This window comes from Vulpes vulpes, chromosome 4 (assembly GCF_048418805.1).
Source record: "Vulpes vulpes isolate BD-2025 chromosome 4, VulVul3, whole genome shotgun sequence".
Lineage (NCBI taxonomy): Eukaryota > Metazoa > Chordata > Mammalia > Carnivora > Canidae > Vulpes > Vulpes vulpes.
This window is the reverse complement of record NC_132783.1, coordinates 113488883-113505129: the sequence shown is the minus strand read 5'-3', so window position 1 is coordinate 113505129 and position 16247 is coordinate 113488883. Positions and strand designations below refer to the sequence as shown.

At 41.3% G+C, this 16247-nt stretch overlaps 1 long non-coding RNA gene across 1 annotated transcript in view; it reads left to right on the top strand.

Moving 5' to 3' along the window:
- LOC112926877 (uncharacterized) overlaps window positions 1-16018 on the top strand; it is a 90802-nt gene extending 74784 nt beyond the window's left edge. Inside the window, exons 4-6 of the long non-coding RNA XR_012001202.1 lie at window positions 8232-13889; window positions 14287-14472; window positions 15578-16018. This is a non-coding gene — a long non-coding RNA (uncharacterized lncRNA). The remainder of the gene's footprint in view (window positions 1-8231; window positions 13890-14286; window positions 14473-15577) is intronic.
- The last annotated feature ends 229 nt before the right edge of the window (window positions 16019-16247 follow it).

The following is a 16247-nucleotide window of genomic DNA, read 5'->3' as shown; positions in this document are numbered from 1 at the left end:
AAGCCAAACTTATTAGCTTCAGGTGCCTCAACAATGCTAAACTATAGGGGTACTCAACAGATACCTGTAGAGTACAGATTTGCTTATTTACCTGTAATCCACTATGATACAGGCTGGCTAATTCTTGTTGGAAGACCTGTGACCATCTAGTAAGGTTTTGAGCAAGATTGAGCACTGCACAACTCCAGGGGGTGCTTTTCACATTATACGCTAGGTGAATGGCACCACTAAAATACAGTGATGTTCCCTGGAGTCGAGCAGTGCAGGGGATGGAAGAGTTTTGGATTCTGGTGTGGTCTCTGTTCTTGAGCAAGTCCCTTAATGGCTTTGGGTCTTAATTATCAAATGCAGGCAGCAAGGCCTATATTCTCTCCCTTTATACCTGTGGGGGAGATTGCGAAAATGAAAGGGATTATAAACTGGGAAGTGCTGTCTCTCCCAAATTCTCTTGCTATTATTGTCGCTGGGAGTAACTGTATCAGTGAAGACTAGAAGAACCTAATCGCCTGTAGTTTCTAAGATAAAAGCCCCATTTGGAGCAGTGGGTGTGTGATAAGCCCAAGCATATTATTTATTTATAATTTAGACTACCTTGTTTTTCTTATTTCAACAGCATTACTCATAATAGCAGAAAACAATAGTCTAGCAAAAAAGAAAATAAAAATATCCATAATCCCACCCACATAGGAGCAAACATTACTTTTTTTTTTAGAATCTTTCCCAGGCATAGGTGGTATATGTACCATTTTATAGCTTGCTTCCCTCCCCCACTTCATGTGCCACAAATCTCTTTTCATATTAATAAATATACCGTCATAGTGTGATTATTGATGGATTCATATTACTCTGATGTGAGGATACACTTTATTTAACCAATGCATTGTAGCTGGCACTTAGGTCAATTTTTACATTTTCCTGTTAAAAATGGGCTGCAAGAAACATCCTTATAGCAAAATCTGTGTGCACATCCATGCTTATTTCCTCAGGTTAAATCACAGAAGTGGAATCACAGGGTCAAAGAGTAGGCATATTTTTTTTTAAAGGCTTTTGCAAAGAACTGTCAATTGCCTCTAGTGAGATTGTATGCTCAATTGGATTTTGAAGGTCATTTCTGTCTAATAGTGGAGCGTGCAAAATAAATAAACTTTGAACTTTCAAATGGAATTAGTCTCTGCTGGGTTGTATTATGGGTTTAGTCAGAAATGTGGGAATGGTGTTCAGTGATATAGTAGGGAAGCCCTATTAATAGGTCTAGGCTATTTTCTTTTCTTGAGATCTTCTTAATATTTAAAAATTGGGGTATCATTTTTATAAAATACAGTTTTATTTTAATTGATTTGGATAGAGATGGCTAGAAGTCACACATATCTGATTCTCTTCTCCTTCCAAGCATATAGAAGATATTTTCCAATTCTTTGCAGTACGTGGAGCTGGTGACTACATCTAGCCAGTGGGTTGTGAGCAGAATGATATGGGTCACTTCTGGAGTGAAGGACTTAATCGCCAGTAACAGACACCTTCCCTCACTAAGCTCATGACCAGATCTTTATCTTCTCCATGTTCCCTGAGGAGTCCCTCTGTTACTAAGGGTGCACTACAGGACTGTGGGGCCTCTATCAGCTTGGGTCTCTGAGCATCTTCTTAGGACAGTTGCCCTGGAAAATCACCTATGTTACAGTGGACTTTGTGTGAATGAGAAACCAACTATGCTAAATCACTAAGATTTTGGGGGTTATTTTTTTTTAACTGAAGCATAATCTAATTTGTTCCAAATTATACAGTATGTAATTTGTTTTTTTATTAAAGATTTTTTTTAAAAAAGATTTTATTTATTTATTCATGAGAGACACAGAGAGAGAGAGAGGCAGAGACACAGGCAGAGGGAGAAGCAGGCTCCATGCAGGGAGCCTGATGTGGGACTTGATCCCGGGTCTCGAGGATCGCCCCCTGGGCTGAAGGTGGTGCTAAACCGCTGAGCCACCTGGGCTCTCCTACAGTATGTAATTTGATTCCAGAGCTAAGTTATTAGTCATCTCACAAATACTTCGCAGAGAGCCTGTTCTGTCCTGGGCACTGTGGAGGAGAGAAGAAAGATAAACTTAATCTCTGTTTGTAAAATCTATACAATTCATGGTTCATCTCTATTGTTGGTTGAATAACATGTATATATATTGAATATTATAGATAGGTGTAGCATATACTCTTTAAAGGGATTTTGTTCATGACAAGCTACTTCATATATTAATAACAGGTGTAAAGAACATCTGTTCTAGTTCTAACCAGCGTAGTGCAGCTTTCTTCCTTTGAAAAACTTCTCTCATGCTCCATGTGGTTCAGATGGGGTAGATAATTATAGCCTCCACTCCCCTAGCCACTGGAAAAGCCATATTAACTTCCCTGGAATTTTTCGAGTTGAAGATGGGTGTGGTAGCCCTCACCTGCCCCCTGTGTCATAAACTGTAAGGAATTGATCCCTGAGGAGCCTGAGACAATGAGGACAACTCAGAGAGACCAAAGTTGACATGAAATCAGGAATATTGAACAGAGAGTGATTCTGATGCTGTTTGAGCTTCTGGATCCTGACTAGCCTGGGTCCAGCACCATCTGTGTGTGTCCACATGCGTCAGCCTATACATTCTTTTTTTTTTTGTTTAAACTAATTTCAGTTGGTTTCTGTCTCTTCCAGTAGAATTTTCATTAATATAACAAATATCGTATTTGTCGACAGAAATAATCTCATTGCTGATAACCACCAGCATTTATTGAAACCTTTACATACATAATCTCATTTGACCCTGATAACAATCCCATGACATCGGTATACTTATTAGTGTCATCCCCACTTTACAGAGGAAGAGAGTAAAGCCAGCCAAGATAGGTCACTGGCTCAAGGGCACACAGTTTGTAAGTGGTGGGAGGAGAATAAGACTCAGCTCAATTCCCAAGCTCACAGTCTTAGCATTTCTCCATGAGCATGAGTATTTTTTGTTTTTATTTTAAAGATTTATTTATTTATTGGAGATATATAGATAGAGCATGAGCAGGTCAGGGGAAGGGCAGGGGGAGGGGGGGGAGAGAGAGAGAGAGAGAGAGAGAATCTCAAGCAGACTCCATGCTGAGCTCAGAGCTTGATGTGGGACTTGATCTCATGACCCTGAGATCATGACCTGAGCCAAAATCAAGAGTCGGACACTTAATCAACTGAGCCACCCAGGTGCCCCCAGGCATGAGTTTGGTAACAAGGTTTATAGAAAGTGTTTTCTATTTTTTTCTTTCTCTGACCTTCTCTTCAAAGCATGACAAAATCATTTGTGGCTGTTTTGTAGAAGTATGTATAATTCTGTTTTGCAGAAGTGAAATACAAATCCTTATAATTTTTTTTTTTATTTTAAAAGAATCCAGAAGAAACATTCGATAATTTGGTGTAATTCTAGAATCTTTGCCTAGGAGTACTGAGATCGAGAAGGTGAGAAATTGTGAGAATAAGAATCTTCAGTGAATGAATTAATGTTTTCAACTGCGTAAAACCCCTGATTTTTTTCTGCTGTATTACCCCATGTCACCCATGGTTTTTATTTTATTGCTTTCACTCCTTTTGAATGTCAGGCCAGCTTGGAGAAACCCATGGGTCTTTCTGGTGAACTGGCCATAGGGCAAGGGCGGCTGTTGCTGAGTGGTTTTTAAGCTTTCTGCAGTAGATGAACACAGCTGTCTGTGCTCTCCAGTGGAGCGTGAAGCAAAGGGGAGGCTGTGGGAGGCAGCTGGTCTCACAGGCACAGCAGCATGGGGGCTGAGGCTGCATGCATGGTTGTCATTATGCTAATGGCATCTGTAGAGCCAGAGCCAGTGACCCTTTGAGGGAAGCAAGAACTCTTGAAGGTCCACTGGCAGTCTTTGTGCTATCAGTTTCAAGGCTTGTGACACCTGTAGTTGGCACCTCCTAATTGATTTTGTTCTTTGCTTGTATAGTGAGCATTGCTCCATTAAAGTCCAAAGACCTTGCAGACCTAACAGAAGTTTAAGCAGACCCAGGTATTGGAGGTGGCCATTGAGTATAGTGGTTTGGACTGTGCACTTTGGAGATACCATGCCTGGATTTGAGTCTCAACCTTTGGCCTCATGGTCATGTGAGTTCAGGCAGGAAACTTTACCTCTGTGCTTCCCTTCCCTCATCTCCAAAGTAAGGATGATAGTAGTACCTGCATCCCCCTAACACCATTGAGTATTGTTCAAAGTATACAATGAATACGTGTATTCATGTAAAACACTTAGTTCACACTGGACACTCCAGAAATGGCAGAGAGTAAGCCTCAGAGACGACTGGCATTTGCATGGAAAATAGCAGTTCTGAGTGAGTCTTGATTAAGCCTTTGGCAGCCAGGTGACCTTGGACAAGTCATATTTCCTTTCTGCCCTTGAAGTCCATGTGGTGATGTGAGAAAGCATCCAAAGGGATGTCTGGTATGTCAGATGTACTTAGTAAAAGTACTTTCCTTTCTTTCCTTCTAGGCCTCAGTTCTTCCATCTGTAAAATGAAGGTGGCTGAAGTCTTTTATATATCTTTAATTGTTTAAGAATTTGAATCTGCTGTCAGAGGTCCTGATGAAAAAGGGTCCCCTTTCTGGGATGGGCTAGATGAACCAAAACATTAGAGTAGAGTAGGACTCCCTCAGGATTAAGGATCACCATCCGACAGAGTTGCCACCCACTGCCACTCATGCCAGAGGGTAGGGGTCTGAAGAATGGGCTAGGGAAGAGGCAGCATCTAGAGGTGGCAGTGATAGGAGTCAGCAGCAGAATCAGGTCTTAAATCCAGGTTTGGCTGACTCCTAGTCCAGTGCTGTTTTTCCAGAAGACTAGGTGGTTGGATACTGATATCAGTTCTGCCCCAAATGGAGTCTTACCAAGCTGGGGACAACATGCTGGCCACCTCAGTTTTCTCCTCTGTGAAATGGGGGTTTTCATGAGATTGCCTCTAAAGTTCTTTCTGACTCTGAAGTCCTAGAAACCTCTATCTGCCCATCAGACTACCTTTGTTGCCTTCCAAAGAACAATGTTGAACTTGACGAAGACTCTCCATCAGGCCCTGTGTACTTACCACTTTCTTGATGACAAAGTGTGAAAATTGCTTTTATTGCTGGATAGGGAAGTTGGTAATAAAAGCCAACTCCTTGGGTGCCCTAATTCCACTTTAGGAAGAATGAACATATTGTTTTAATTAATCATACGAAAGCAAAATTAGCATGATTGTGTGAAAGGTGTTGTAAATCATCCTGATCCACATCATTGAGCAAAGACCATTTAGTTATTCCAGAGTTGTTAAAGATTTTATCTACCCAAGTGAAAATTCAATTAGTACTAGCTCCAGCTTATATAAAACTAAGGATTTTCAACTGTGGGAAAATCCTCTTTGTGTGTGTGAATACCACCTTATGCCACTTTGATAAATTACTGTAATTAACTGTATCCTACGCAAGCTAAACAAAATTTACTGAACTGTTGTTGTATAAAAGGGATATCTTCTCTTCCCTTGTTTGGGAGATTACTCTAATCTATACATGATATTGCCTCGAATATCATGCCTTTTATGCTGAGGTTTGAAAATATCTACAGAATTCTAGCTGGCACCAGTAAGACTCAGCTGGTTTTCATCACAATCCACCTTTTCCCCTCCGGGTGTAGAGACATCAGCTATGGGCTTCACTATGATTCAATTAAATGTGCTATGTTTAATTAGCTAGCTGGAGAAACACTGCAAGCAGAACCGACTTGGAACATCCTGATAGCTTAGCCAAAGGGCTGAGTTATTTTGGGAAGGGAAGAGGATGGTGGAACAGGCAAAGAATGGAAGGCAAGGAAACTTCTGCTCACAGCTCCCTGGCACACACTCTCTGCTTCAGCCACAGGTTCCCCCCCCACTTTTCCTGCACACCTGGCTCTGCCTTGCCTTTCCCACCCAAGTCTTACCTTCATTTCAAGGCCAATGCCTTACTCCTTTCAGAAGCTTTCCAAAAGTGTCTGTTTTGCTTGCAGATTTTGCCGGGCATACCACATTCTCTCCCCTGCTTTATCAATGTATCTCTTTATGGGTTCTTTGAACTTTTCTCCTTCTTCACCCTCTATAGGGTCTAATTCTCAATAAGGGAACGCCACAGAAGTTGGCAGGATTTTTACTGGAATGGCCCAGTTTCATCCTGAGCTTCATCATATCAACTGTCTAAGTCTCAACTCCTGGCAAAACTCTAGGAACAAGGTCATTTGGAACCAGAGTTTTTCTAGTGGTTGTGGTCATTTTGGAAAGATTTTTCAGCCAGCATGATGGCTGCTATAATTAGCTAAAACTTACTGCATGCATGCTATATACCAAGCCTATTGCAAAGAGCTTTATATGAGTTATCATCTTTATCTGTATCGGGACCGTAGGAGATGGAATTATTGTTCCCAGTTTACAAAAACTGAGGCTCAGAGAGGTTAATAAGCTTGTTCAAGTTCACATAGCTAGAAAGAGAACAGAAAACAGGGAAAGACCTATGTTTACTGTTCATTAAAAGGGCATGATCAAGGATACAGATGAAGATTTTCATAGGGCGAGATGTGGGAAGGTCTTGAGTGCAATAGCTTCTGTCCCGGTAGAGTTGGGGTATATCACCTTGTTGGTGTGAATGTGTTTGCCACTATGGAAACTCTCTGAACCTCACACTTTTGGAATTTCCTCATGTAGGCATGATTGATTTCCAGCCCCTCTCCTCTAGAGAATGGATGGGGGTGGGGTGGGGATGAAGAGCCCAAGCTTTTAATCATGGCTTGCTCTTTCTGGGGACCAGTCCCCATCCAAGGGCTCACCCAAAGTAGCCTCATTAGGACAAAAGATGCTCCTAGTACTCTTATCACTTAGGAAATGACATGGTATTCTGGACTTCTGCATCAGGAACTGGAAAGAGACCAATGTATATATTTTCTATTATCTCACAATGCACTTAATAAAATGCTTGAGAGCTATTCAAAATCATCATCATATCATAATAAAAAATTCCACATTAGAATAATGCATATAAACCCTCACCGTGTGTGGATATCCCTATATCATTATGCTACAAACCCATTAGTTATTCTCTTCATTTTATAGATGAGGAGACTGAAGCCCAGACAAATTAAATGACATCTCTGAAGTTTTACCACAAATCAGCATGGGGACAAGGCATGAAGACCAAAGTCTACACTATGCCTTTGCTTTCTTTGATGAATTTGCCATGTGTTTCTCCAAATGAAACTTCTGATGTGTTATTGGTCTCTGTCCAGAGGTTTATGCCATATTATGTGATGCGCTTCCGCAGCCAACTGGCTGTGTAATGGAGATTGTAAGGGGTTGAGGGAAACAAGAGAGCCCATAAACCCAGGTTCATTAAAACTACAGGAATGATTACGTGGTTGTTCTTTCAAAGGGCCAACAGGCAGTATCAAGCTGGAAACCCAGTAGGCTTTCTGATTTGTCAACAGAACACAGCACAGCCTCGAGGAGTAGCCCTGAGGAAGAGGATTTTAAACAGAAAGAAAGAACTAGGCAGAACTGAAGGACAAGAGGAGGTTGCGCTGCCTGTTTTCCTGCAGAACAAAATGAGTTTAGGGCTTTAGTTCAGGAATGTCAGGGAATTGTAGCTTGTAGTGTGGGAAAGGATTTTAAGTTTGCTTTGTACACCCATGTCCTGTGTGGCTGAATCACCACCTGATGACCACCTAACTACTGTCCTAGTGGCTCCAGGGTCAGGTACCCACTGCCTCTGGAGGCAGCTTATTCCAATAGCCATTCACTTAATCAACAAATACTAAGAACCAAAGCAATTGTGCACTTGTCAGGCACTGCACAAGACGCTGGGAGCAGTGGGATGATTGATGTTGCCTTGGTCCCTGCTCTGGTGGTACCAGCAGTCTAGTGGGAATTAGGGGTGCTCAACAATTCAGTGCTTGGGTTATAAGCTTATAATATTATAATAACAATGCACAATTATAATTATAATATAATTATATTATAAGCTTCAGTTATAAGTATAACTTACAATGTCTGCTGTGAGTTGATTGTTTTCCCCCAAATTTATGTATTGAAGTTCTAGTCCTCACCCCAAGACCACAGAATGAGGCCTGATTTGGAGATAGGGTCTTTACAGAGGTCATCAAGTTACTGTGAGCTCATTGAGATGGGCCCTCCTCCAATAATACTGACGTCCTTATAATAGGGGGAATTGCGGACACAGAGACCAGCACAGGGGATGAAGTTGTGAAGAGTCAAAGCCAAGATGGCCATCTACAAGCCAAGGAGAGAGACTAGAATCCGTCTTTCGCTCACGACCCCCACAGGGAACTAACCCTGCTGATACCTTGATCTCAGACGTCCAGCCTCCAGAAGTGTGAGATGATATGTTTCTGTTGTCAAAACCCTTCTTGTTTGTGGTACTTTGTTGTGGCAGCCCTGGCAAGTGAGTATAATGTCATGAAAGATAAATGTGCTGTGAGAGAAAATAATGGGATTGAGGGAGGGAAATGTAGTGCAGATTTGGGGATTCACAAAGGCCTCCCTGCGGAGGTGACATTTAATATAAAGTCTCAGTTGCCCCTGGTACCTCTCTCATCCCCTCTCTGACTACGACACCCCTTGCTCACTGCTCTTGCTGTTCGGCCTTCTTGCTGTTCTTGGAAGATAGTGGAGATACTTCTACCTCAAGGCCTTCACTCTGCCCGGAATGCTTTTCCCCCAAGTAGTCTTTGACTCATTTTCTCACCTCCTTCAACTATAGGCTCACTATCAACTTCTCAATGAGGCCTACTATCACCATGCCCACCCTACTTATAGTGGCAACTTGCCTATTACCCACCCCTGTCTCCTGTCCCAGAGCTCCCACTCTTCCTTTCTTTGTTATAATTTAGCTTTCTTTTTATTCCATAGTACTTAAGTCATTATTTATGTTTATTCTTTACAGTGTTTATCTCTGGCTAGAATTGAAGTTCCATGAGAACAGTGATTTTTTTTTTTTTTTTTGGTCTGTTTTGCTCACTGATTTGTATCACAAGCACCCTGAACAGTGCATGGCATGGAGCAGGTGTGGAACAATGCACAGCTGTTGCACAAATATGTGAATAAAGCCAGCAAAGAATCAGGGAGAGTGTTTGAGACAGCGGGATCTAATGCCTTTTGGCTCAGAGGAAAGAAAGTGCCCATGATGCTTATGGATCAGAAGGAAGAGTGGGTAGCCAAGCGGAGAATGCTGGGTACAGAGGTCAGAGGATGGGTAGGAGCCAGATCTTTGGACACATCTGATTCTTAGGAGTTTTTTCCTTATACTGGGTTACAATCAGTCTCCTTATAAATGTAAGCCCTGGTCTTAGTTCCTTCCCTTTGAATAATATCAAGAAAACTTTTAACTTACTGTGGCCCATCAGATATTTGAGGTTGGATATGATGATGACTCTCTACCTATGAGTTTTCTTGAGGCTAATGGTTCCAGTTGCTTTGGCAAGAATATATTTTAAAAAACCCACCACAACACTTTTCTAAATACAAGTTTATTTCTTGCTCACATAAAGTTTAATTCAGTGTTTTTAATGAGTAAGGGGCTTGTCCCCAAGCAGTAATTCAAAGACCCAGCTTCTTCTGTCCTGTGGCTCTGCCTTCTTCAACAAATGACCTCTGTGGTCCCTGTGGAAGGAGAAAGAGCATGAAGGACTGCATATGGGAGATTTTTAGGGATCAAACCTGGCCATACAAGGGTAGCTTTTGAATTTCTTCACAGTCTAGTCATTCCCTTGTGGTTATGCATTGATTTGTCAGTATTTCGTGGAAAACGTCATTTTCAGAACTGAGCATGGAGCCCAGAAATGGTCTGAGCTGGGTAGAACTGAGGTGAGTCTGTTGGAACTTAGACACTGTGCTCTTAGCCCTCAAGACCCTGGGGAGAAGGGTTGTTGGTGGTCCATCTCTTCTCCCTTCCTCTGCCTGCTCAGAGGTTCTTGGAACCTGCCTCAGGAGGGGACATCTTCCTTTCCAGCCATGCCTCTGCCCCTCCCACAAATTTACAGGTGATGTATCACAGTAGTTACAGCATGGGCTTTGGAATCTGGCAAGCCCCTTCTCTTACTAGTTGTGTGACCTTGAGCAAATGTCTTCAGCTTTTTAAACCACTGTCTCCTCCCATGTAAAAGGGAGATGATGATGATGATGATACAGGATTTCTTGAAAAGTCAATGAGATAATTGACTTAAAGTGCTTAGCATAGAGCCTGGCATATGGTAAGTGCTCAGGAAGCAGTGGCTAATAATGATGACAATAAGGAACAACTTTTTCCTCCAGACAAATGGACTGACTCAGTGTTTTTCAAATAGCTCTTGTTTCCTTCCTCTATATGTTTGTTGCCAGTTTCCCATTACCCACACTGTCTTCCATCTCTTCTCTGTCAGGCTAAATCCCCACCTCCCCCAGGTTCCCAACTGGACTTACTCTCACCTTAACTCAAAATTACACATCTGCCGGACCTTGTCCCTTTTGAGAGATGAGCAAGAATAGACACTGAAGAATTAGGGGGAAGTACATGGCACAGGCTTTTCCTGAACCCCATTGTCCTCCCATCTAGAAGCTGCTGGTATTTTATTCATGAGGCTGGTCCCAGGCTTCCCAGCTCTTCTCTGTTGCAAACCCAAGACTTCCTCTGTTTTCTGAAAGAACAGCCAGCACAGACAATTTTACGGTCTGACAGGCTGTTGCGGAGTATATTTGGCGAGTCATTTTCTGTTTTCCAAAACTAATTAGAGATGGATAAATTTAAATGGTTGTGGAAGCCAACAACAAAACATTATGTCCTCATTAGCTGAAATAATGCTGTGGCTTCCCCTCTCATATGAAGGATCTTGACTCAGAAAAATGAGGCTCTGGCCGAGTGGCATGCTAGAGCTGGTATCTGCCTATGCCTGCTCATGTGAGCCATCTCTTCCAGTGCCATCACCTTGGTGGTGTGGAATTGGCCCTGGTAGGGGGATTTGCTCCATGGAAATGGCAAGTGCTACAAATCAGGGCTCCACCCCAAGCTGCTCGTTAAACATTTACCAACACATCACTGCTCTGGCTGTTGTAGAGGGACCCACTCCAGCTACTCTTGAGGCTTACACAAAAACCCCACCAAGTACCAGGCATTATTTTGATGAATAAAGTGTCTTTGGAAATAGTTTTTTCCCTCTTGGACCCAAGGCTACCATGAGTATGACAGAGGACTTTGCTTTGGGGACAGAGATGGAAAGTGGGGACAGAGGTCAAGACTGGTAGTTTTCATAGTAACATGGGTTGGGAGTGGGGCTGGGGAGTCATTTGTAAAGCAGCGCTTCTCAAATTGTAAGGTGCATGTGAATCATCTGGGCATCCTGTGAAAATGCAGATTTTGACTCAGTAAGCCTGGAGGGGTGCCTGAGATTCTTCACTTCTAGCGGGTGCCAGCACTGCCATGCAGCATGTCGCCAGGAACAAAGTTCATCGTAGACAGAGAAGTCTAAAACTTTGAGAAGACTCCTCAAATAATGAATCCACCAAATCCCAAGGACTGGTGCCTCTCTTGCCCCAGCCTCAGCCTTGCCAGTTTTGTGGGAGAAAGGGTGCTTTAACTAGAGAAGCACCTTTGCAGGATTAAGCAGAGCTGGATTCAAATCTCATCTCCCCCAAATAGTATGATTTCAGCAAATTGCTAAACTTCCCTCAGCCTCAGTTTTCCAAGCTATAAAATGGGACCATCGCTTCATGGGACGGTTGTGCAGATTAAAGGAGAGAAAGTAGGAGAAGTGCCTACTGCAGCCCCTGGTATGAGGTGGACATCCCACAAACGTAACCCGCCCTCTCCCACACTTCCTGATCTGTCTCAAGCAGAAAGTCAAAAATTTTCTTTAGCAAGCAAATCACCTTTTAACTGCAAAACACCATTTTTTAAGTTATGAAAATTAAAAATTGCTTTTGCATCATTGCAAATTTTTTTTAAATTATAGAAAAGGAAATAAAGATACCCATCTTCCCCCTACCTAGTGATTACACAGTTAACATTTTAATGTATCTCTTGACATACTTTTTATATTTGTTATATTTTGCAACAAAAAGGGATTATATTCAACATATTGTTTTGTACTCTGCTTTTTAATTTAAAAATAAAGGTTTCCTCCACTATCCAAAAGTTCACTTTCCACCAATTCGCTTTTACAAAAGAACTACATTAGTACCTATTTATGCTAACTGAAAGAAATCCAAAGAGGATTTTTCCTTCTGTGAAATGATGATTGCTTCTTCTCCATACACCATTTTACTTTAGGAAAAGTTTCAATGGAATGCTCTACCTTCAGATATTGGGGGAACCTGTATACCTGTAGGTTTCTGTGTATATAGACAGAGATGTTATTATTCTTTTAATGGCCTTACATTTTAAGTGGCCTTCTAAAGACATGACTGGAGACAAAATCCACCTGCTAGATTCAGTTCAACTTTCAGGAAGGAGTGTGCCAGGCTGAGAGGAACAGTGTTCTGGAGACTTCCTCTTGGTTTCTATAAGCTGGGGTCTCCAGACACCTCTGTGGGGTCAGAATGAAGGAGGCCAAAAGTCAACAATGTCTTGGGCTTAAGGAAGCCCCACCCAGCCAAATCTGGAGGGAAAGCAGGAGCTCCCTCTGTGGAGACACCAAAATAAGGTTCTCATCCAAGGACAATCTGAGACCAGGGAACATCTAAGGGATCTGCAGTCATGGATCTGCAGATTGAGTCATGGAATGAGAAATACTGAGTAAGGGAGAAAGCACAGGAGGTAGGAGATAATGAATTCAACTCTCTGCAACCTATTTTCCTAGAAGGATCCCCAAATGCTTTACCATGTCTCCCTGAGAATGGTTCTTCATGAACTTTTCATGCTGGAAGCTTCTTTGGGGAGGAAAGGCATTCATTTACCCATTTACTCTTTTCATCCAAGAGTCTTTATGGAGCTCTTACTGTGTGCCAGACACTTCTCTCAGTCCCAGAATGTTATGGTGAACAGGATATCCAGGACCCTTCCTCTCACAGTGAAGTCAGGGAGACAGCAGCCACTTCAGTGAAAACCAGGCTAATGCTGGCTGGCAATAAGTACAAGGAAGGGAATGAAATAGGGTGACATGGGGGAGAGTGACCAGGCTATTCAGACAGGGTAAGCAGGGAGGGCTTCTGCCTGGAGGAGGAGGAGGCATTTCAGCTGATGCATGAAGGTTGTGAGGATTTCTTTTGAATCAAAGTCTGCCCTTCCTTCTGGAGCTGCATTGTTGGAAATGTCTCCCCGTGGCAGGATCAAGACCTTCACATGTCCTACCCTCCACATTGGGTGTGCCTTTTATACCATCGGTCTTCTGTCTTTTTCAGACAAACGTCCTCAGTTAGTTCAGCTGTTGTCATGTGACCCAATTTAGCTTTGCCCAAATACTTTTTAATCATAATTGATTATTGATTAAGATATATGTTTATATATCTTAAATTTGGCACCCAGAATAAAACATTGTGTATGACTAGTGTAAAAGGACTCTATTATGCTGTTTGTACCAGACTTAGTATTTTTATTCATTCAGCCAGAGTAGTAAGAATTTTTTTGTTGTTGTTGAGTGTATCACATTGTTTTCTTAATTATGCTTACAGTCAAATAAGTCACCCAAGTCCTTTAATATCTTGTAACTGGTGCCATGGAATTTTGGAAAGTAAATGCAGAAGCTTATATTTATTTGTATTAAATTTAGTCCTGTTATTTTTGGCCTACTTCTTCAAGCAGGTCTGGGTATTTTTGTCTCCTGGTTCTGTCAGTCAATATTTTTTATCCTTTCAGCAATTTACCAGCAAGGCAAAGTGAGTAGCAACTCAGGTAAGAAATGATGGCAGTTTGGGCCTAAGGTGGTGGGAATGGCAGCAGAAAAATGAGGATATATTCAGGATATATTTGGTAGTTGAGCTGATGGGTTGGGGGTAGAAAGGAAAAGAGAGGAGTCTGGCATAATTCCTGGGTTTCTGGGTTAAGCAATGGGACCAATACAGTATCACTAACTGGAATAGGTTAGAATGTTATAGACTGAGTTTGTGTCCCTTCCAATTTCTTGTGTTGAAACTCTATCCCCCAAAGTGATCCTATTGGGAAATGAGGCCTTAGGGAAGTGATTCAGATTAGTTGAAAGCGTGAGGGTGGGGCCCTCTCATAGGGAGATTAGTGCCCTGGTGTGAGTTATGGAGAGCTTGCTTCCTTTCCTCTCTCTCCTCTCTTTCAGGTGAGGTTACAACAGGAAGTTGGCAGTCTACAGCCTGGAAGAAGGCCCTCACTAGAACCTGATCATGCTGGCCCCCTGATCTTCCAGAACCATGAGAAAATAAGTGCTTATTTATAAGCCTCCCAGCATATGACATTTTGTTATAGCAGCCTGAATGAAGGGGATATGTTTGTGAAGAAAAATTATGTAAGTAGGGACATTATAGTACTTTTTATTTTCTTCTTTCTATTCTATTTCCGAGTTTTAAAACAATGTTATTTGTGGGTAAGAAAGAGAAGCCTGTGACTGTTAGTTCTGAATGAGACGTGGAGGATGAGGCAGGAACAGCGCCATATGTTCAGAATGGGACTGATATTTTCTTTTAAACCAGACTATAGAAACTAGATCTATATTCCTTGCAAAAGCAGAGACACAAAGGTGACCCTCTTGAGCTACACAACTTTCTGATGGGAATAGAAATGAAAGATATTCCCAGTATCATTCAGCTTTTATCAAGTATGAGAATGAGAGGGCATGATCCAAGTTAAGGAAGGATTGAGCCCTGAGGAGTTGTGGATGAGTGTGTTAACCAGGGAGCAGTTAATTCTTGGAATATACTTATAGAGGGTAGCAATAAAATACCATAAATGCTTTTAAAATAGATTTTATATTTAGAAAACAGAGAGCTGGGACAGAGGCATCATTTTTATTGCTAGGTTCTAGTTTTCGGTTTACTGTAGGACCTTTGCCAAGAGATTATCCCTATAGTCACAGAATCCTAGTATATTAACTGGAAGAGACTTCAGAGATCCATCTTGAGCAGCAGATTTAGCAGGAGTGCCTATCTGAATCATCTGGCAAGTTTTTTTCCCCCAACACTTATTGATGCCAGAGTTTTACTGCCTTAGATTCTGCTCTTGGGTTGGGCATATTATTTTGAAAAAGTTTCCCAGGTCATTTGATGCATACTGCCCATCAAGGATCTCTAATCTGGTGGAATCTTCTCATTATACAGACAAAGAAACCAAGGCTAGGAGAGATTAAGAGTTTGTTCAGCGGCTCACAGAGAAGGACAGCAATTACCCTGGGAGTCATTTTCCTCACTGGAAAAATTATAATAAAATGAGACCAGTTAGTCTACTTATGTCACAGTTGAGAGACTAAACGTTCAACAATGAACAGTTAGCTAAAGATAATAATATGTGCAGAGCTGAAAAACATAAAATTGAGTGGAAAAGTAAGAAACAGAATGAGATTTATATATATCAAATGCATTCATATAAATTAAAATAACACAGTTATATTTTTACAGATGAAGAAAACCCAAGAGAGGCATATCTTGACTGATGACAAGAGTGTGTTGTGAATTGAAGTTTGAGATTTCTCAATTCTCTGCACTCAAAGAATTAAACAACAACAATAACAACAAATCTACAATCAACGGATGAGCAAATAAACCAAATATGGAATATACATAGAATGGAATATCTTTCAGCCAAAAAAATGAAATTCATACATGCTATAACATGGATGAATCTTGAAGACATTATACTAGGTATAATGAGTGAGCCAGACACATAAGGACAAATGCTGTATGATTCCACTTGAAAATGGCAAATATTATGATATATATATTTTTCCACAATTAAAAAGTTAATAATATAAAATACCATAAACCACTGAATTTTATACTTTAAATGAGTAAATTATATGATATGTGAATTATATTTCAATAAAGCTGTTAAAAAACTTATGAATATAATTTTCCTTCTCCTTTAAGTCCTTCTTTGGAAAGATGGAAGAAGGGAAATAATGTTTCCTCAGCCAGCCACTGTGGTAGCTGCAGCAATTGCATTCTTTTCTCTAAAGTATCATGAATGTTTAGAGTAAGGTTCCGTTGGACATTTTGGGCATCCTGACATTTTCCTGGCAATGGAAAGATTAGAGAAGGCTTGAGAACTGGGAGTTTGTTACATAAATAG